Source organism: Nomascus leucogenys, chromosome 8 (assembly GCF_006542625.1).
Source record: "Nomascus leucogenys isolate Asia chromosome 8, Asia_NLE_v1, whole genome shotgun sequence".
NCBI classification, from domain to species: Eukaryota; Metazoa; Chordata; class Mammalia; order Primates; family Hylobatidae; genus Nomascus; species Nomascus leucogenys.
The window spans coordinates 58787294-58808754 of record NC_044388.1 but is presented as its reverse complement, the minus strand read 5'-3'; the positions used below and the strand labels follow the sequence as shown (position 1 = coordinate 58808754).

Genomic DNA, 21461 nt, shown 5'->3' with positions numbered 1-21461 from the left:
TGTTAAAATGAGCATACACTTATATGGATCAGTGTTTTACGTTGCCAGTGTAGCATGCTTCTGTCCCGTTCAAGGTCGTAGTTATCAACACCATAGGTCCTAAGGCGTGGAGAAATGGACGCAATTTTATGTCAAATTCATCTTATTGACCTCAATTAACTTATAAAACATATAAGAAATTATATGCAAATAAGATGAGAGCATCTCTGAATGGGGTAGCAGAGACAACGTAAATAAAAGTTGAGCCAAGAAGCCTCTTTCTGAATAAGAATGTTGAGCCTCCTCTTGGTCAATAATGTTGAATCAAGAAGAAACTGAGGCTGGCAGCAACCCTTAGCCAACTGTTGAAGGCTGAGGGGGTCTTCTGTACTTCCAGGGACAATCTACCTATAGGAAGTAAGTATTCCTGGGTAAGTTGCTCAATGAAGTTTGACTCACCTAGAACTATATTACCATCCAGCTTGTAATTCTTCATCAAGGCCACAAGAATAAAATGGATTTTCTTAAAAAGCTTTTAAACAGTCAAGATATTGATGTTGAAAAGATTCTTTAGGCTGGTAATCTTTTGTAAAAAGGAAATGAATGTAGTCCTCTCTTTGATGTTCTTAGTGGGCCCTTACTGACTCGCAATCTCATCTTCTTTTTCTTCTGTCCCCAAGATTTTTTTCTCCCTGTGTTGACTCTTCTAAAATTTTGCCAATGAATGATGTCAAATCGGCTGATCTAAAATGTTCAGAATGTCAGCTTTGGTAAAAACCTGAACTATGTTTTGATCTGAGCTTCCAGAATCTCATGTAATTTGCAGTACTCTTCAAAGGTTACCACCTGACCTTCTGATGGAAATTTGTTGCCTTATTGTTTCATCCTTGCAACTGTCTTTCTTTTCTTTTTTTCTTTTTTTTTGAGACGGAGTTTCGCCCAGGCTGGAGTGCAATGGCGCGATCTCAGCTCACCGCAACCTCTGCCTCCCGGGTACAAGCGATTCTCTTGCCTCAGTCTCCCGAGTAGCTGGGATTACAGGCATGCACCACCACACCCAGCTAATTTTGTATTTTTAGTAGAGACAGGGTTTCTCCATGTTGGTCAGGCTGGTGTCGAACTCCTGACCTCAGGTTATCCACCCGCCTTGGCCTTCCAAAGTGCTGGGATTACAGGCGTGAGCCACTGCACCCGGCCGTGACTTACTTTTTTTTAAGCCACAAAACAGATCTCAATGTTTTTCTTATAAAGAATACTTTTGACCATGAATGTCAGTCTCTGGGGTATGACAGCAGTAACTACTTTGAAAAACCACCAAATACACTAGAAAGATGGCGGAGCAAGAGCAAAGAAAAAATTCCTTTGGTTCCAGAAAATCTCCGGAAAAAGAGGAAGGCTTATCAAGCCCTCAAAGCCATTCAGGCAAATCAGGCACTTTTGACAAAGGAGGAGCAGAAGAAAGAAAAAGGGCTCAGGTTTAAGTGACTGGAATTTTTTCTACATGATTCCTGGTGGCAGAAACATGACAAGGTGCATCTCAGACAACTAGAAGTGAAACCTCATGCCTTGGAATTGCCAGATAAACATTCCTTAGCCTCTCTCTCTCCCTCCCTCCCTCCTTACCTCCCTCCCTCCCTTCCTTCCTCCCTCCCTCCCTTCTTTTTTTTTGAGACAGTCTCACTCTGTTGCCCAGGCTGGAGTGCAGTGGCGCAATCTTGGCTCACTGCAACCTCCTCCTGGGTTCAAGAGATTCTCCTGCCTCAGCCTTCCCAGTAGCTGGGATTACAGGCACACACCACCATGCCTGGCTAATTTATGTATTTTTAGTAGAGATGGGGTTTCACCATGTTGGCCAGGCTGGTCTCAAACTCCTGACCTCAGGTGATCCTCCCACCTCGGCCTCCCAAAGTGCTGAAAGTACAGGCTCCTTGGCCTTCCTTGTATTCATTGAAAGGATTAATGGTGTGAGTTACCTGTGCAGAGAACCATCGCAAGACTTCACCTGAAGAAAATTTTTAGTGGTGTCTCTGTAAAAGTCACCCCCCAGAAACAAAAAATGCTGCATATAGTGGAACCTTATGTGACCTGGGGATTTCCAAATGTGAAGTTTGTCCGGGAACTCATTTTGAAATGTCGACAAGCCACAGTCAAGAATAAGGCCATCCCTCTGACAGACAACACAGTGATTGGGGAGTACCTGGGGAAGTTTGGTGTCATTTGCTTGGAAGAGCTCATTCATGAAATTGCCTTCCCCGTGAAGTATTTCCAGGAGATCTCATGGTTCTTGCACCCTTTCCACCTCTCAGTGGCCTGTCATACTGCCAAGAATAGAATGGGCTTCCTCAGGGAGATGGGCTTACCTGGCTATCAGGGTGAATGCATCAATCAGCTCATCCACCAGCTGAACTAGAGCCAGAGTATCTGAAAGCACAGTGCAGGGGAAGCACGTGTTTTTGTTTTTTTGGGAATTATTATCAAGTATCTTCAGAGAAGATTATTTCCTGTTTTATCTTCAAAAATGGAAAGGAAAGTGCAAAGAAAAGACAGTAGGTTACGTTCATGGCAAGCACCTCTCATTGCAGTCCAGTTCCAAGGAAAAATTCCAGTGTTTTCTACACTGGCTGCCGCCTCGTCTGAAATCACCACATGCCATGGAGGAAGGAGTCCTGCTTTGTTGCATCTTCTATCCTAGGGTTTAATTGTTGCTGAATGAGTAACTCAAGCATTTGTACAGGCACCCTAAGACTCCTGTAGCAATGGACAAAGCCCAGGGACATAATTGAATCTGGAGATTTCTGGGGCCTTGTTTTGAAAAGACTTGAAATGCATGTAGGAAGAAAGGCACAAAAATAAATGTTCAGTTGTCTCTACTGTGGGAACAAAAAAACACACCAGGTTTGGGGGTTTTAGGATCTACCAATAAATCATTATCTTACAGGTAATGATCTAAAAATCACTAGAAAAATGAGATCAGTGAACCAGTAAAATGGACCAGATTCTTTCACTGTGAATATGAACTTTCAATGTCCCACTGAAACATGAGATATTTTCTGGCTCTGTCCCTTCATGTTCTAAAAGATATGAAGCCTTTAGCATGCAGAAGGTAACCTAAAAGCCTGAACCATTGAAGAATAGTCCTTGAAGCAGCCTCCTGCCTTAAATCACAGATCACAGCTATCAATGAAGGCTTTATTCTGCACTTGAGCCTTCACTGGTAAAATTTGTCAGACTCTTGTAGGCACCCAAGAGTCCCATAGATTTTTTTTTTTTTAATATATATGAACATAGAAATTGACACTTCTGGTCATAGAGCTTGAAACAATTTGTTTTATCTGAGTTCCTTTCTCAGGAAAGGATCCTCAGGCTCCTCAAAAAAAAGTATCAAAGAGCTGAAACTCACCAGATCACCGCAATGAGATGCCAGACCCCTCATTTATTATGATTGCTAGCTTGCCCCTTCCTAGTTCTTGTTTTCTTACACATTGTAACATTTCTTCCCTCCTACACAAATCTCTAGTTTTAGTAGTTTTAGTTGGTCAAGGAAATGGATTTGAGACAGATCACCCATATCCTTGGCTGCAACACCCAATTAAAGCTTTTTTCCTGGGCAATACTATCGTCTCCACCATTGGCTTTCTCTGCGGCAAGCAACAGGGGTTTTGGAAACACAGAGAAAACTTCCCAAGTGTATTGTTTTAGGACTGAGTACCATGGGAGGAATGGAAAAGATAGACATCATCCCTGGATGAATCAGAAATGACATGAATCACATTGCCAAGACCTGTTGGAGGAGTTTGGGATCATGACAGATGAACTACTCAGAGCCTTGGGAAACATAGATAGACGATGATGAGCCCAATTTCTCCACCTCTGGCAGAGGGCGATGGGGTTGTTACAACTTGTGCTGACAATAAGGGAAAGTCTCCCCTCCTCATCTGCTCCTCAGTGATGGGGTGAAATTATAGCACATTTAGTTGCTGTTTTAACTGGGGGCTTCTGTGTGGTGGAAGCATTGCAAACCGCCACAGCACGTCTGTTTGCTGTGCCTTTTCCTTTTCTCTTTGCTTGTGCAAACTATGCTGGTTTTTGTTTTGTTTTGTTTTGATTTTAGATGGAGTCTTGATCTGTCACCTAGGCTGGAGTGCAGTGGCTCGATCTCGGCTCGCTGCAACCTCCGCCTCCCAGGTTCAAGTGATTCTCCTGCCTCAGCCTCCCTAGTAGCTGAGATTACAGGGGCATGCCGCCATGCCCAGCTAATTTTTTGTATTTTAGTAGAGACGGGGTTTCACCGTCTTGCCCAGGCTGATCACAAACTCCTGGGCTCAGGCAATCCGCTGGCGTCGGCCTCCCAAAGTGCTGGGATTACAGGCATGAGCCACCGCGCCCGGCCGCAAACTGTGCTCGTTTTAAAAGATTCCTCCCAATCCATAATCTCGTACATGAATATTCCAGCATCTACTGATCTTTCCCTAGTTTGATTCTAGAACTAATGATCATGGTACCCCTCACCAAGGCTATCTGTTTTATCATCTGTGTGTCCCATCTTTTCTAGCTGGTTTGCAGTTTCTACTGGTAGAAACTATATTTGAATTTAATTTTTGCTTGTTAGGTTTTCCTTTTAGGGCCTTTCCCATAGGATGAGTGAGTTAAAGAACTAATACATGCTTGATTTTTTCTATATGTCACCCTTGGAAATTCTATTTTCTTGATGATCTGAGACAGTCCCAACTTCCTCCCTTGAATGTTTTCTTTGAGACTCTTTTAAAACAAAACAGAACAAAACTCATGTCCCAGTTTTTTTGTTTTGTTTTGAGACAGTCTTGCTCTGTCACCCAGGCTGGAGTGCAATGGTGCCAACTCAGCTCACTGCAACCTCTGCCTCCTGGGTTTAAGCAATTCTTGTGCCTCAGCCTCCTGAGTAGCTGAGATTACAGGCACGTGCCACCACACTTGGCTAATTTTTTTGTATTTTTAGTAGAGACGAGGTTTCACTATGTTAGCCAGGCTGGTCTCAAACTCATGGCTTCAAGTGATCCTCCCTCCTTGGCCTCCCAAAGTGCTGGGATTACAGACGTGAGTCATTGTGCATAGCCAAGTCCCAGTTTTTGATTCAGAAAGCATGATCATGGTGTCTTATCATAGCAATTCTCCAATATATCAATTTTTTTTTTTTTTGAGGCGGAGTCTTGCTTTGTCGCCCAGGCTGGAGTGCAGTGGCGCAATCTCGGCTCACTGCAAGCTCTGCCTCCCGGGTTCACGCCATTCTTCTGCCTCAGCCTCTCTGAGTAGCTGGGACCACAGGCGCCCGCTAACACGCCTGGCTAATTTTTTGTATTTTTAGTAGAGACGGGGTTTCACCGTGGTCTCGATCTCCTGACCTCATGATCCGCCCGTCTCAGCCTCCCAAAGTGCTGGGATTACAAGCGTGAGCCACCACGCCCGGCCAATGTATCAATTTTTATCAAAGGATTGATTGCTGAACAATTTCCAAGTGTGTTTTAACGGCCAATAGCTCTCCTCTTACAGGAGAGGCAAACACTATGGTCCACACTGACCCTTGCTCTCCTAGTCAGCAAACTGTATTATCATCATCTGGAAAGGTGAGTACCACGAGAATTAGTTTCTAACAAGAAAAGCCTGAGGTCGCCTTAGAAGAGTGTGTTACTGTGTTGGTTTCTGTTGATCAGCAGGACATGCATTTTCAGTTGTTCCCAGGAATGTTGTTGGTTTTTTTTGCTGATGTGGTTTAACTTATGATCAATGAATCTTATGTCTCAAGGATGCAGCCAGAGTCTGGGGTCTGGAGCTTTGGGTGACCCCACCTTAGGGTGCGGCCCCTACTACTCAGCTGAAACTTCGACCTAATTTACACTGACCTTTGTATAAAGCAGAGGCTGCTGCTGGCTGCACAAGAGAATGCAGGAATAGGCCAAGAAAGCATTTCTTCTTGGTTCAAACGTCTTGAATCCACCTGGCTGTGAAGGTAGACATGTGGGTAAAGTTTTATACAGTGGGTTTTAATCTTGTACAAACTAGAATCCTTTTGAGACACAAACTAGAATCCTTTTGAGACTGAAAAGAGATACTAAAAACAATTTTTTAAAAAATTAGCTGACCTATAATAGGAGCAAGCTGGGACTATCCCAGGAAATATAACATTTGAAAGCTCGGAACCTTCTCTAAGTAACAACTCACAGATGCATTTGTTCACAAAATTGTGCACAGAAGTCTTGAGGTTTCATAGAGACCTCCTGAAACCAAATGAGGAATCCAACTGGACTGGAGAGAGGAAGCAAAGACAAAAAATCCCCGAATTGAAAATTCTGTAATTTACTTTGTGCCAGAAATCTTGCTATCTGTAAACATTTTAGCCTAGGCAACATAAGCAAGACTCTGTCTCTACAAAAAAATGAAAACATTGGCTGTGTGTGGTGCTGTGTACCTGTAGTCCCAGCTACTGAGGAGGCTGAGGAAGAAGGATTGCTTGAGCCTGGAGGTTGAGGCTGCAGTGAGCCATGATAGTGCCTGTGCACTCCAGCCTGAGCGACAATGCAAGACTCTGTCTCAAAACAATAACAACAAAAACTTTTGTTCATCCTTTCCACGACTCAGCATTGATTGATTGATTGATTGAGACACAGTCTCACTCTGTCGCCCAGGCTGGAGTGCAGTGATGTGGTCATAGCTCACTGCAGCGTGGAGTTGCTGGGTTCAAGCGATCCTCCTGCCTCACACTCTCAAGCTAATGTTTTTATTTATTTTTATTTTGTAGAGACAGGATTTCCCTATGCTATCTAGACTGGTCTTGAACTCCTGGGCTCAAGCGATCTTCCCACCTCCACCTCCCAAAGTGTTTGGATTACAGGCATGAGCCACCGCACCCGGCCAACATACATTTATTGATCACCTGCAACTTAAGCATTTTTCTGGATCATGGAAAGACAAAAATCATTAGAGTCCTTTCCCTTGAGGCACAATCCTTGTTTGAAAGGCGGATAATTGCAATGCTTCACTAGGAGTATTAGTAAAGTACTGCCATGGCTTAAGGAAGAACAGCCTTCCTTAACTGAATTTCTGGATTCTCTTTTTGAGCCCATCTTATTTCTGGGTCTGGCAAAGGAGATGACACCTGAATTGAGTCTTGAAAGTTTAGAGATATGGGCCGGGCGCAGTGGCTCACACGTCTAATCCCAGCACTTTAGGAGGCTGAGGCGGGCGGATCACCTGAAGTTGGGAGTTCGAGACCCCCCTGGCCAACATGGAGAAACCCTCTCTGTACGAAAAATACAAAATTAGCCAGGCATGGTGCTACATGCCTGTAATCCCACCTACTCAGGAGGCTGAGGCAGGAGAATTACTCGAACCTGGGAGACAGAGGTTGCGGTGAGCCGAGATTGCACTCCAGCCTGGGCAACAAGAGTGAAACTCCATCTCAAAAAAAAGAAAAAAAGAAAGAAAGAAAGTTTAGAGATACATTGCTAGTGACAGAAGACTGATAAAAATATCCAACGGGTGTGAAGCAACCAGTCCTTTGCATTTGTTCCAGATGCAGAAACGAAACTAAATCTCACAAGCTTGAAGACCAGTACCATTGCTAGGCAGCATAGGGCAGGGGTTAAGAATGCAGCTTCTTCTTCTTTTTTTTTTTTTTTTATTATACTTTAGGTTTTAGGGTACATGTGCACAATGTGCAGGTTTGTTACATATGTATCCATGTGCCATGCTGATTTCCTGCACCCATTAACTCGTCATTTAGCATTAGTTATATCTCCTAATGCTGTCCCTCCCCCCTCCCCCTCTTCTTTTTTTTTTTAGACGGAGTCTTGCTCTGTCGCCAGGCTGGAGTACAGTGGTGCGATCTTGGCTCACTGCAACCTCTGCCTCTCAGGTTCAAGCGATTCTCCTGCCTCAGCTTCCCAAGTAGCTGGGACTACAGGTGCATGCCAACATGCCCAGCTAATTTTTGTATTTTTAGTAGAGATAGGGTTTCACCATGTTGGCCAAGATGGTCTCGATCTCTTGACTTCATGTTCCAGCCGCCTCTGCCTCCCAAAGTGCTGGGATTACAGGCATGAGCCACCGTGCCCAGCCAAAAATGCAGCTTCGTAATCCAGTGACCAGGTGTAATGGTTAGTTTTATGTGTCAACTTGGTGAGACCATAGTACCTGGCTATGTAATTAAACACTAGTTTAGATGTTGTTGTGAAGATATTTTAAAGGTGTATTTAACATCTGCATCTGTTGACTTTTTACGTAAAGCAGATTATACTCCATACTCTGGGTTGGCCTCACCCACTCATTTGAAGGCCTTAAGAGCAGAAACTGAGGGTTCCTGGGAAAGAAGAACTTCTGAGCCTGGCCAACATAGTGAGACCCTGTCTACACAAATTAAAAATGAAAAGAATCACCCTGATGTGGTGGCATGCAGTTGTAATCCCAGCTACTCAGGAGGCCGAGGCAGGAAGATTGCTTGAGCCCAGGAATTCAAGGCTACTGTGAGCTGTGATCACACCACTGTACTCCAGCTTGGGAGACACAGCAAGACACCAGGAAGGAAGGAAGGAAGGAAAGAAGGAAGGAAGGAAGAAAGGAAGGAAAGAAGGAAGAAAGGAAGGAAAGAGAGAAGGAAAGAAAGAAATAAAGAAACTATAGGACTGTAGCATCAACTTCTGCCTGAATTTCTAGCTTGGTGAATTGCCCTACAAATTTCAGATTGTCAGCCTCTACAATAGCATGAGACAATTTCTTAAAATACATCTATCTATATCTATTTTCTATTGGCTCGGTTTCTCTGCAGAACCCTCTGTTACATCAGGGTTGGGGATTGTGTTTGGATCCTGGATCTCAATTCTGATTTCCATACTTCCTAGCTGCATGACTTTAGACAAATTACTTCATTTGCCAAAATATCAATCTCTTCACATGTAAAATTAGATAATAGTAATTCCCTTACAGGGTTGCTGAGGGGATCAAATGAGCTAATGCATTTAAAGTACTTAGCAAATTCCTTAGCCTGGGTTAAGGCTTCAGAAATGTTAGCTCCCATTCTATTTTTGGTTAAACTTTTTTTTTTGGCCTTATTTTCATTAATCAGAGGTATGGAGATAATACAAAATTGTGCATCCTGATAGCCTGAGTTGTTCTGGGGGCAGAGTATCATGTTTGTTTTTCGAAGTGCCTTTGACCCAGCATTTTCCATCCGCCATATGAACAGCCACAAGATTGTTCTGCAGCTGCCACTTCACCAGCAAAGTGGGTCACCCCCAAGTGGGCTGAGGAAGTGATTCTGGGAAGCACAGTCTGGACACTGGGACTGGTCGCTGGGGAGCAGCAGCTGTAGATAGATTGCTGCAGTGACCCATGGCTCAGGGGACACACTAGGATTCTGTTTGAACCCACACATTGTGTAACCCAGAAAGCGAGAAGTGGTGCCCCAAACAGCACTGGACTCAGAATACATTAAGGCTACTCACCATCGGCTGTCCCTTGGCTGAAATGGACTGCTTTGCAGAGGTGCCCATCTAATATGTACTGTGTTGAGCCATTCAGTATTTTTGGTGGGTCATCTTTCTGCATTTGTTTGTGCATATGCTTGAAGTGTACAGAAGAGTCTGTATGGCATAAGTTCGCTGAGTGAAAAAGCCCAATGTCCAGTCTATGATATCAAGTGCTGTGCCATTCCTGGTCATTACAGAGATCTGTGTCCACTGGGCAAATGGAGGGGCAGGCCCCGGGTGTACGTTTATACAGAGTAGAGCGATTTGGTTGGAATGGAGCCTTCGTCAGAGAGGATGATTAGAGAAACAGTTCAGTGATGCCCCTGCATATGTGCTGGCTAATTAGCATGGCCCTGGAAGGGGTGGCTGGTTGTTTTTGACAGTGGCGATATTTGTTTAAGGTTGCTTGAGTATAGATCAGGGAGGCTGTTGTTACCTGGAAAGGGAACTAGTGAAACCACAGTTTTCAGTTTTTGGGGGATGGATTTATATAACAGGGACTAACTTGGCAAAAATGGGAGGCCAAGTCTCTCTTCCCCAAATACATTTATTTCTTTATTTACTTACTTATTTACTTTGGGATGGAGTCTTGCTCTGTCGCCCAGGCAGGAGTACAGTGGTGCAATCTTGGCTCACTGCAAACTCCGCCTCCCAGGTTCAAGAGATTCTCCTGCCGTAGCCTCCCAAGTAGCTGGGTTTATAGGTGTGTGCCACCACACCTGGCTAATTTTTGTGTTTTTGTAGAGATGGGGTTTCACCGTGTTGGCCAGGCTGGTCTCGAACTTCTGACCTCAGGTGATTTGTCTGCCTCAGCCCCCAAAGTATTGGGATTACAGGCATGAGCCACTGCCCCTGGCCCTCAAATACTTTTAAAAGCACAAATGCCTAGTAAGTAAGTAAAATTATGATTAGTGGAAAATCCTTTTTTTTTTTTTTTTTTTTTTTTGATACAAAAAGTTGAAATAGGGTGACCAGGTAGACCAGGTATTTAGTTTTTTTTTTTTTTGGAGACAGTCTTGCTCTGTCACCCAGGCTGGAGAGCAGTGGCATGATCTCAACTCACTGCAACCTCTGCCTCCTAGGTTCAAATGATCATTTTGCCTCAGCCTCCTAAGTAACTGAGACTGCAGGCATGCGCCACCACACCTGGCTGATTTTTGTATTTTTGTAGAGATGGGGTTTCATCATATTGGCCAGGCTGGTCTCAAACTCCTGACCTCAGGTGATCCTCCCGCCTTGGCCTCCCAAAGTGCTGGTATTACAGGCATGAGCCACCGCACCCAGCCTAGGTATTTACTTATATTCCAGCCCCCAACTCCTTCTGGCCTAGAGCCTGGCCTGGTACTGCTCAGAATCTGATTGTGATTGAAGGGATCCACTCCAGTCTGTATGGGCCCAGGGCCACACATCCTCCTGGGTCAGACTGGACAAGCTTAAGATCAGTCTTGGGCCAGCTGGTGATTTTAGGCCTGTGCATCAAACACTTCAGCTCCCCTACTATTTGAACACACAGTAGGATTGCACTTCTCAGCTCCCTTGCAGTTGGAGAGGGCCATGTGGCCAGTTCTGGCCAATGAGACGGAATGGAGGTGACCTGAGTCACTTCTGAGCTGGACAGCATAATTACCTCTGTGATACCCTCTGGGATTCACTTTTCCTCTGGAATAGCCACTGGCAATGTTTAGGATGGTCACTTTTCCGTTGGCCTGTGTTCCTAAGTGGTTACAGCGAGAAGACTCCACCAGATGACCAGAAATGGACCTATGGTATGCTCAAAGAATAAATCCTTTTCTGAACCATCCATGGAGATTTTGGGATTGTCCATTGTGCAGCATAACCCAATCTGTCCTGATTGATCGGGAAGCCTGATCATTGAACGATCATAGAATGTCATATAACCAAACTTTCTTGCATTTCTTAGTTGTATTTGCATCCTGAAAGTTAGTCTCACATTCCCCTAAAAATGTTCAGTGGTCCTTTCATCTGGAGCTTCCTCAGAATGTAACAGATACAGACCCCTGATAGACCTCTTCATCTTCTTCTAGAAGTGACTATTTGAGAACTTGTTTGGAATTTGGCCAGGGTCTAGAAGTGAGAAGGCAAAGTAATTTTCCGGTTACCAGTTATCAGAACTTGATGGGATCCTTGCAACTGATTGTCCAAAACTTTAATTTTACCAAGAAGAAAATCAAAACTCATAGAAACGAGGAGAGTATTTTAACCAAGGTCACTGCTTGCTAGTTGGTTATTAGTAGAGACAGGACCAGGACTCAGGGCCATTGGTTACATTTTATTTTCGGTGTAATGAAGGGACTATGTATAAAGGTCAAAAAGGAGTTTGCTGGCCTCATAGTCAGCTCTGCCCAATAGAATCATAATGCAAGCTATCAATGAGCTATTTTTTGGTAGCTACAGAGAAAAGTATAAAGAAAAAAATAAAGTTAATTTTAATAATCTATTTTATTTAAACCAATATGTCAAAAATATTATTACCAAAGGGATGACTTTAAAAAAGAAAAAAATTTAAAAAGCCAAAAATAGTATTACATTTTAATATATAATCAATATAAGAATTATTCATCAGATATGTCACTTTGTTGCACTAAGTCTTTCATCTGATGTGTATTTTTTTTTTAATTTTTTTTTCGAGACAGTGTCTCAGTCTGTTGCCCTGGCTAGAGTGCAGGGGCGCAATCTCAGCTCACTGCAACCTCCCCCTCCTGTGTTCAACCGATTCTCTTGCCTCAGCCTCCTGTGTAGCTGAGATTACAGGCACACACCACCACGCCCAGCTAATTTTTGTATTTTTAGTAGAGATGAGGTTTCGTCATGTTGGCCAGGCTGGTCTCAAACTCCTGACGTCAGGTGATCTGCCGCCTTGGCCTCCCAAAGTGCTGGGATTACACGTGTGATCCACTGCGCCCAGCCCTGATGTGTATTTTACACTTAAAGCCACATTTCAAATGCTCAACAGCCACATGTGGCCAGTGCCTATCCCGTGGGACAGCACAGCTCTAAGTTCTTAGAGGGCAGGGGGATTTCAACTCAGTTACTTTTGTTAAATACCTGACTTTGTGTCACACGTGATGACATATTTCTCATTATCTTCATGTGGATACCAGACACCATGATACTTGGCCCCTTGTCACTTCATAGGGATGTGAAGGCAATTAATGAGATCATGTCTGAATTCAGCAGAAGGTTCTGTCTAAATTCAAGGTGCATCTGTGGGGAAGTCCCATTAGCACCCATGGGAACTATGCATGTTACCGTAATGGAAAAACAAACATTCCTCATCAGGCAAGGAAAAATACTAGGTTACTAACAGGGGTGCGCTCTTCCGTGTGGGTGGGGACTTTCTGCTGAGAGGTGATGGAGTTATAAGATCTTGTTGTGCTATCACATGGGTGAAGAGCCAGATCTCGGCAGGCTGCTGGGCAGGGGAGGTGGGAAAGGTAAACCAGTGTGCCGGGGGGGAGTGGGATGGTATAGACCATTGTGTTCAGACCTCACCTGTGCCCACTGTCTCCTCTTGTGGCAGGGCACTAAAGGAACAACAGGCAGAATGCTGCTTTTCTAGTGTTCAGATGGGGCTAGTTCAGGTTTACTTTTCTGGCTCAGTTTGGACAAGCTCCTGTTAATCAAGCTGTGGGATGGAACTTCCGGGGACAGCAAAAGGTGCTATTTTCCCTCCTGCAGGAACTCTCTCCAAATTGCAAAAAGTACAAGTTACCCCCACAGAATGCTTGGAATCATGCTTGTTACCTTCTTGCTTCAATCCTCTAGTGTATTTGGTAAGCAGTTTAGAAGCTTACATGGTGTGCCTGTAGTCCCAGCTACTAGGGAGGCTGAGGCGGGAGGATCACTTAAGCCCAGGAGTTTGAGGCTGCAGTCTGCTATATTATATCTGTGAATAGTCAACACACTCAAGCCTGGGCAACGCAGGAAGATTCTCTCTCCACAAAAATTAAATTAAATTAAGTTATTTTAAAGAGTGCTCTAAGCCATGGGTGGGCGTAGCTTGCCTTTTCAGGCTAGGCTCTGTCTTTATATGAATGAATTGAGCCACACCTCAACACCCCACTATCCCCAATCAGCTTTTCAGAGTTATCACATACACACACGCACACACACACACACACACACATTCTTTTTAGCCGTAGAGCACAGGTAAGGCTGGAGAAGAAAGATTTAGGGCAGTCTAATTGTGTATGATTTTTGCTCCTAATAGCTACTTTTAATTTAACACCTATTCTCTGCCAGACACTTTGCATGTACTATTTCTCCTCCATATAACTGCCCTTAAAGGATATTATTATCTCTATTTTACAGATGAAAAATCTGAGCTCCAGAGAACTTAAGTAACTTGTACAAGGAGATAAGAAAATAATAATCTGAAACTTGGAAATAAGCAAAAAAAGAATGACTGCCAGCATATCTTTTTAGTATCATCAGAAGCTCTACCTAACAGGCCATCTTACTTCCAAGGATTATTTAAATCTCTAGGGAGGGTACCTTTGATTAATTATTTCTTATGATTAGAGCCTATATACTCTGTGAAACTACAGAGTCCACGTTTTAACTTTGTAGATTATTAAATTATAAATTATATTTCTCCCATAGAGATGCAAATTATTTCTTTCTGTTATAAAAGATAATCCCAAAGGTCATAATTTTATTGACCAGTAAGACATTACCCAGTTTTATATCTAACAAGCTCCTTTCCACCTTTTTTTTCTGATAGGATAAATAAATACCCGTTTTCCCCTCACTCCCTCCCTCCCTTCCTTTTTTTTTCTTTTTTTCCCAGAGTCTTGCTCTATCTCCCAGGCTGGAAAGCAATGGCATGATCACAGCTCACTGTAACCTCAATCTCCAGGCTCAAGTGATCCTCCTGCCTCAGCCTCTGTTAAGTAACTGGGACCACAGGCACGTGCCACAATGCTCATGCCACCAGGCACAACTAACGGAAAAAAAATTTGTAGAGAGGGGACTTCCTATGTTGCCTAGGCTAGTCTCAAACTCCTGGGCTCAAAAGTGATTCTTCCACCTTGGCCTCCCAAAGTGCTAGGATTACAGGTGTGAGCCACTGTGCCCAGCCAGTAAATGCCCATTTTCTTTTCTTTTCTTTTTTTTCTTTTTTTGGAGACAGAGTCTAGCTGTATCGCCCAGGCTAGAGTGCAATGGTGTGATCTTGGCTCACTGCAACCTCTGCCTCCCAGGTTCAAGTGATTCTCCTGCCTCAGCCTCCAGAGTAGCTGGGATTACAGGCTCCAGCCACCGGGCCCGGCTAATTTTAGTATTTTTAGTACAGATGGGGTTTCACTGTGTTGGCCAGGCTGATCTCAAACTCCTGACCACGTGACCTGCCTGTCTTGGCCTCCCAAAGTGCCGGGATTACAAGCGTGAGCCACCGCGCCCAGCCGGCCCATTTTCAGATGCTATTAGAATCACCTTTGCCATCTTATTTGTTCCCTCATTAATTAGTTAAACAAATATTTTACATGTGCTCATTATATGTTCATATGAGGGTGAACGTAAAGAATTATGAAGGGTTGAAGGTTTTACCCTACCTGTAAGTTAACAAGTTAGCCTGTCATTGTTTAATGGATGCTGGCAGAAGACATGAAACTCCTGGGTCAGAGACAAAGGACTTTATGATGAATGGTACAGCAAGCAGCATAAGCATCAGTGTATTTGTGCCAGTTCCCCTTTCCTCTGCAAGTCCCATAAGGGTGATGTGGGTAGACCTAAGTAGATGCCTATACATTCAGTGTGTCACATTATACTAAACTTAAGGGACTTGAATCTTTTCTAATGTTTAGTAAGCCTGATTCCCCTTTTCTCCAGAGTGAGACACTATCTCTACCATCTATGGCTATTTGTTATGTAAACATCCTTGTAAGGGCAGCTTGGAACAAAGTATCTTGCTTGTAAGATATATAAAAACTTAAGAGACCCATGGAGAATTGTCTCCCAACAGTCAATTTAAAAAAATTATACTCTGGCCAGGGTGTAACAGCCTGTAAAATGACCACACCTGGATTCTTCCTGGCTGCAATGTCTGGGCTGTTTCCACCATACTAAGAAAACCCAAGTCCCATTGCATGTGACCAACAAAAGAATCCCCCACTACTATTAGCTCTTTTTATCTTTTCCAACCTAGGGTGGAAGTGGCCTTGGTTTGAAAAAGATGCATCAAAGCATGAAAGAGATGGTAATTAATCAGTTTTATTACCAAAGCCCTACATGTCTTGAGATGCTTAAAATACTTATTGTGATAAAATTTTAATAGAACCCTAAAACTACAAAAACTTTAAGGCAATTAAAACACTAGTCTGTGAGCAATTTAAGAGCAGGGACCACGTTTTATTTGTTTTTTTAATCGTTGGAACCTAACACAGTGTCTGGTACCTAGTAGGTGTTCACCAAAATTTTTGTCAAATTAGTGAATAAATAAATTAAGAGGGAAGAACACTCCTGTTTACCTCTTTCTTATCCAGTTTCTCTTTGGTCCTTTCCTCTTCTAGCAAACAAAGCAGATATCTGTTGAACTCATTTATGCCCTTTGCTTCAGCTGCTTGTTCCAATAACTTATTCCATATGTTTATTTCCTTTAGTGTGAAAAGATTTGGCTCAAGTTTTCTTTTTTATTTATAGTTTCCTGAGTTTTCAGTCCTGTCCCTGCTCGCCTGTTCCCTTTCCCATACACACACACCCGGGAGTGTGAAGGAGCAAGTGCCGACAGCTACAACCGCGATTCACAGGTTCTTGAAAGGGTTGCTGTTGTTTCTGGACAGTCATGCTGGCTGCTGTCCCCAGGCCAGCGAGGCCGACTGCTTAGCCTGCAGCCTGGGCCACACTCCTGAGACACTCTGCCCCCATCCGACTGGCCACATGCCCTCTCGCTCCTCAGGTGAGTGCAGCCCATATGGTGATAGAGCGAAATGGGGACAGACCCACTGAGCTCCCACAGGGGCCTAGAAGTACTTGACAAAAGGCGGAGCTTGGAAGGGCAAGGTGAGTCAATCTACTGGCCCAAAGGAAAACCAGAGATTAGAGATCTACACTTAATTAATAGGTGGTGAGGAAGCCATTTCCAGACTCATTCTGTACTTTCAGAAGCAAATTATGAGTTATTGCCCCGAGTGATTGGCTTTAGAGTGTAAAGTCCATTTTCGTGTCAGTTGAGTAGCCTAAACAAATGTTGAATGACACACTTTCTCTTTTTCTTTATTTCCCTTATTTATTTATTTATTTTTTTGAGACAGGATCTCATTCTGTTGTCCAGGCTGGAGTCCAGCGATGCGATCATGGCTCAGTGCAACCTTGAACTCCCGGGCTCAAGCCATCCTCCCACCTCAGCCTCCCAAGTAGTTGGGACTATAGGCATGCACCATCACAACTGGCTAATTTTTAAGTTTTTTGTAGAGAGGGGTCTCCCTATATTGCGGAGGCTGGTCTCGAACTCCTAGCCTCAAGCAATCCTCCCGCCTCGGCCTGGGATTACAGGCGTGAGCCACTGTGCCCAGCCTAATGACACATTTTCTGATTGGACATTAGAATGCCCAAGGGTGGAGCCTAGCAGTTTGCTCCTTCTGGGTGGTTTAAAGCAGGCAGATGCTCTGTGGCTTCAGGGATGTGTAGCACACCTAAGAGCCAGAGTCACCCTTTCCCAGTACCCCACTGAGGCCACATGTGAAGTGCCTCAGTCTGGAGTCATCTTGTTTTCTCTCCCTCTCTTTTTTTTTTAAATCCCCATTTAGCTCCAAGCAAGAGAAGGAACTGGCCCTTCTTTTGCTTGTGCAAGGGTGGATAATGACTTGCATATTCCAGGAGAGTGGTGAGGCTCACCACCTTGATAGCTACATTTTGTCTGGGCTTCCCAAAGGAGGGAGGACGAGGAACAGGTTTTTGGCAGGTTTTGTTCCAGTTAGGGCTGGGCAGCAGTGAAACAGGCTGCCTGTCAAGTCCTGAGTTGTCCAAGCTACAGAAGGAATTCTGCTTGATATAGGAGGCTGGAATAGATTATGTCTAAAGTCTTTTCTAAAAGCACAGCTGAGGGTTTCCCCACATTCAGCTTTCTTACAGGAGTGCAGTATGATCAAAAGCAGAGGCTGAAGCCAATCAGTCTAGATTTCAGCTCTGCTACTTATAGCCTGTGCTGTGTAGCCTTAGGCAAAAGTCTGTGCCTTCGTTTTTTCATCTGTAAAATAGGCACAATGACAGCAGAATCTATTTCATGAGAGCTATGCTGCCTCATCTCATGGAGCTGGTATAAAAAATAAGTGGATTAGGCTAGGCACTGTGGCTCACGCCTGTAATCCCTGCACTTTGGGAGGCTGAGGTGGTTGGACGACTTGAGCTCAAGAATTCAAGACCAGCCTGGGCAACATTCTGAAACCCCATCTCTACTAACAGTACAAAAAATTAAGCCGATGTAGTGGCGTGCGCCTGTAATCCCAGCTACTTAGGAGGCTGAGGTGAGAGGATGCTTGAGTCTGGGAGGTGGAGGTTGCAGTAAACTGAGATCGTGCCACCATACTCCAGCCTGGGTGACAGAATGAGACCTTGTCTCCGAAAAAAAAGAAAAAGAAGAAAAAAAGAAATAAGTGAGTTAATACACAGAATGTGTAGAACAATACCTGGCCCAGGGTCTGAGATTGATAAAGAATCACTATTATTAACTGTTTAAAACAAACGGGAGCTGGGCACAGTGGCTCACGCCTGTAATCCCAACAATTTGGGAGGCCGAGGCGGGCGGATCACCTGACGTCAGGAGCTTGAGACCAACCTGGCCAGCATGGGGAAACCCTGTCTCTACTAAAAATACAAAAACTGGCCAGGTGTGGTGGCAGACCCCCGTAATCCCAGCTGGTTGGGAGGCTGAGACAGGAGAATCACCTGAACCCGGGAAGCAGAGGTTGCAGGGAGCCGAGATTGTGCCATTGTACTCCAGCCTGGGCGACAGGAGTGAAACTCCGTCTCAACAACAACAAATGAACAAACTAAAAGGTTCTGAGTTCCCATCTTACTTGTGATAAGTGGTGGGGTGCTTTCTGTCTTTTCTCCTTATAACGCATCCCCCCAGATTCATGGAAACTGAGCAGGGCAGCTGGGCAGATGAGGGAGAAGCAGAGATGTGATGTGACAGCAGGAAAGTGGGAAAGAATCAGCTCTATCCTCCTACACAGTGCAAGTCACAGCTGCAACCATCCTTGTTTGCAGTAGCAAAGGAGGAAGAGGCAGTGAGATGGCAAATAGGCAAGGCCACCATCATCACTGTCGTAACTGTCACCATCGTCTTGCAGATCAGCCACAATACTGCCTGCATAGAGCAGGTACTCAAGAAATGCTGTTCTCTCCCCTGGGCTGATAATTCCCCGATCTCCACTTTTCAGCTGGCTTCTCTTTTACCTATTCCGGGGCTGCTGTTCCAAAAGCTCTCCAATGCCCTCACTCCACTCTTGGCTTCACTCTTAACAGGTTACATCACCTCCCTATGTACAGAGGCCATAGAAACCACTGGTAGAACCACTCCATGTCCCTACTTTCTTTGTCTTTTTCTTTTTTTTTTTTCTGAGATGGAGCCTCGCTCTGTTGCCCAGGCTGGATCACAGTGGTGTGATCTTGGCTCACTGCAACCTCTGCCTCCCGGGTTCAAGCCGTTCTCCTGTCTCAGCCTCCTGAGTAGCTGGGATTACAGGCAAACGCCACCATGCCCAACAATTTTTGTATTTTTAGTAAAGACGGGATTTCACCATGTTGGCCGGGCTGGTCTCGAACTCTTGGCGTCAGGTGATCCGTCTGCCTTCGTCTCCAAAAGCCCTGGGATTACAGGTGTGAGCCACCTCGCCTGGCCAGTGTCCCTACTTTCAAACCTGGTTTTCCCATGCTGTAACTCGTTAATCCATGTGTCTGAGAAAATAGCAAGTCCCCTCCTCTCTGAGGCTAAGCTTTCTGCTACCTGGGCACGGCACGTGAATCCCTTCTGTTTCATTTGCCACAGTCACTCCCTCCTATGCTAACAGTGAGAGCCCGCTTCTCTGAATATTCTATTGTTTCCTCTCCTTTAGCTCCTTCCTTGGAGCTGAGAAACATGTCCATGTCTCCTTAAACCTAAAATCATCTACATGCCCGTACTGTCCTATCTCAAGATGCTACTCTGTCTCCTTTCTATGTGGAGAAATTTCTTGAGCAAGAAAGTCCTTTCTCTTTTCGTCCTTGGGTGATTTAATGCACTTATGTGGCTTTGACCAACATTCAGATCTCCAGTTGTGACCTCTCCCTGTCATCTGCTCCTGAAGTTCCATGGGCGTTTCCAGTGTGATGCATCCCAAACCAAGCACATCGTGTTCCTCCCTGAACCAGGTGATCTTCCTCCTGCCCCCTCTTCCATTTGGAATAATGCCGTCACCACCTGTGCAGTCTCTCTGACCAGAAACCTCAGTGTCATCCTGATTCATTCCCTCCCTCAGCCTCCACATCGAATGAGTCATAGAGAGATTTTACTGGAAGATAATTCCCAGCACGTGCTTGCTGAGTCCTCTCAGACTCGTTTCTCAAATCTGACTTCCTACTCTTCACTCCATTGCCCCTCTCTGTTCAGCTCCTCACCTTTCCCTTGAGCTACTGCACCAGTCCAGCCACTCTCTCCCTTCCACCAACCTCTCCCCTTGCATGGGCCTCAATGTGTCCTGCTGAAACACGCACATTGACATCCTAACCCCCAAGATGATGGTGTTAGGAGATGGGGCCCTTGGGAGGTGATTAGGTCAGAAGGGCAGAGCCCTCATGAATGCAATCAGTGCCTTTATAGAAGAGTCCTCAGGAAGCTGCCTTGCCCCTTCCACCATGTGAGGGCACAATGAGAAGGCACTGTCTATGACAACCAAGAAGTGTGTCCTCACCAGACACCAAATCTTTTTTTGTTTTCTTGAGACAGAGTCTTGCTCGGTCACCCAGGCTGAAGTGCAATGGTGCTATCTTGGCTCACTGCAACCTCCGCCTCCCAGGTTCAAGTGATTTTCCCACCTCAGCTTCCCAAGTAACTGGGATTACAGGTGCCGGCTACCAGGCCCGTGTAATTTTTGTATTTTTTTGTAGAGATGAGGTTTCACCATGTTGTCCAGGTTGGTCTTGAACTCCTGACCTCAAGTAATTCATGCACCTTGGCCTCCCAAAATGCTGGGATTACAGGCATGAGCCACTGTGCCCGGCCACCAATCTATTGATGTCTTGATCTTGAACAGCCCAGTCTCCAGAACTAAATTTCTGTTGTTTATAAGCTACCTAGCTTATAGTAGAGTTGACTCTTGAATGACATGGGTTTGAACTGCCTGGGTCCACTGATATGTAGAATTTTTTCAATAAATTTACTGAAAAAGTTTTTAGAGATTTGTAATAATTTGAAAAAACTTGCAAACTCCTGTAGCCTATACAGCAAATATAGGCAAAAAAAAAAACAAAAAAAAAAACTGAAAAAATTAAGAAAAAGCTATGTCATGAATGCATAAAATCTATATAGATACTGGTCTATTTATTTGTTAATCAACTTTATGTTATGGGTAAGGTGACGTGGTTTGGACCTGTGTTCCCACCCAAATCTCATGTTCAATTGTAATCCCCAGTGTTGGAGGTGGGGCCTGGTGGGAGGTGATTTGATCATGGGGATGGTTTCTAATGCTTTAGCACCATCCCCCCAGTGCTGTTCTCATGATAGGGTTCTCACGAGATCTGATTGTGTGAAAGTATGTGGCACCTTCACCCTCTCTCTCTTCCTCCTGCCTCGACCACGTGACATTTTGGCTCCCTCTTCATCTTCCACCATGACTGTAAGTTTCCTGAGGCCTCCCTAGAAGCCAACAGATGCTGCCATGCTTTGCTCTGTCGCCCAGGCTGGAGTACAGTGGCACGATCTCGGCTCACTGCTACCTCTGCCTCCTGGGTTCCAGAGATTCTCCTGAGTAGATGGGATTACAGGCC

The 21461-nt window shown here is 44.6% G+C and overlaps 1 pseudogene; it reads left to right on the top strand.

Moving 5' to 3' along the window:
* Positions 1 to 1307: 1307 nt before the first annotated feature.
* LOC100599914 lies at positions 1308 to 2389 on the top strand (annotated as a pseudogene).
* Positions 2390 to 21461: the final 19072 nt, after the last annotated feature.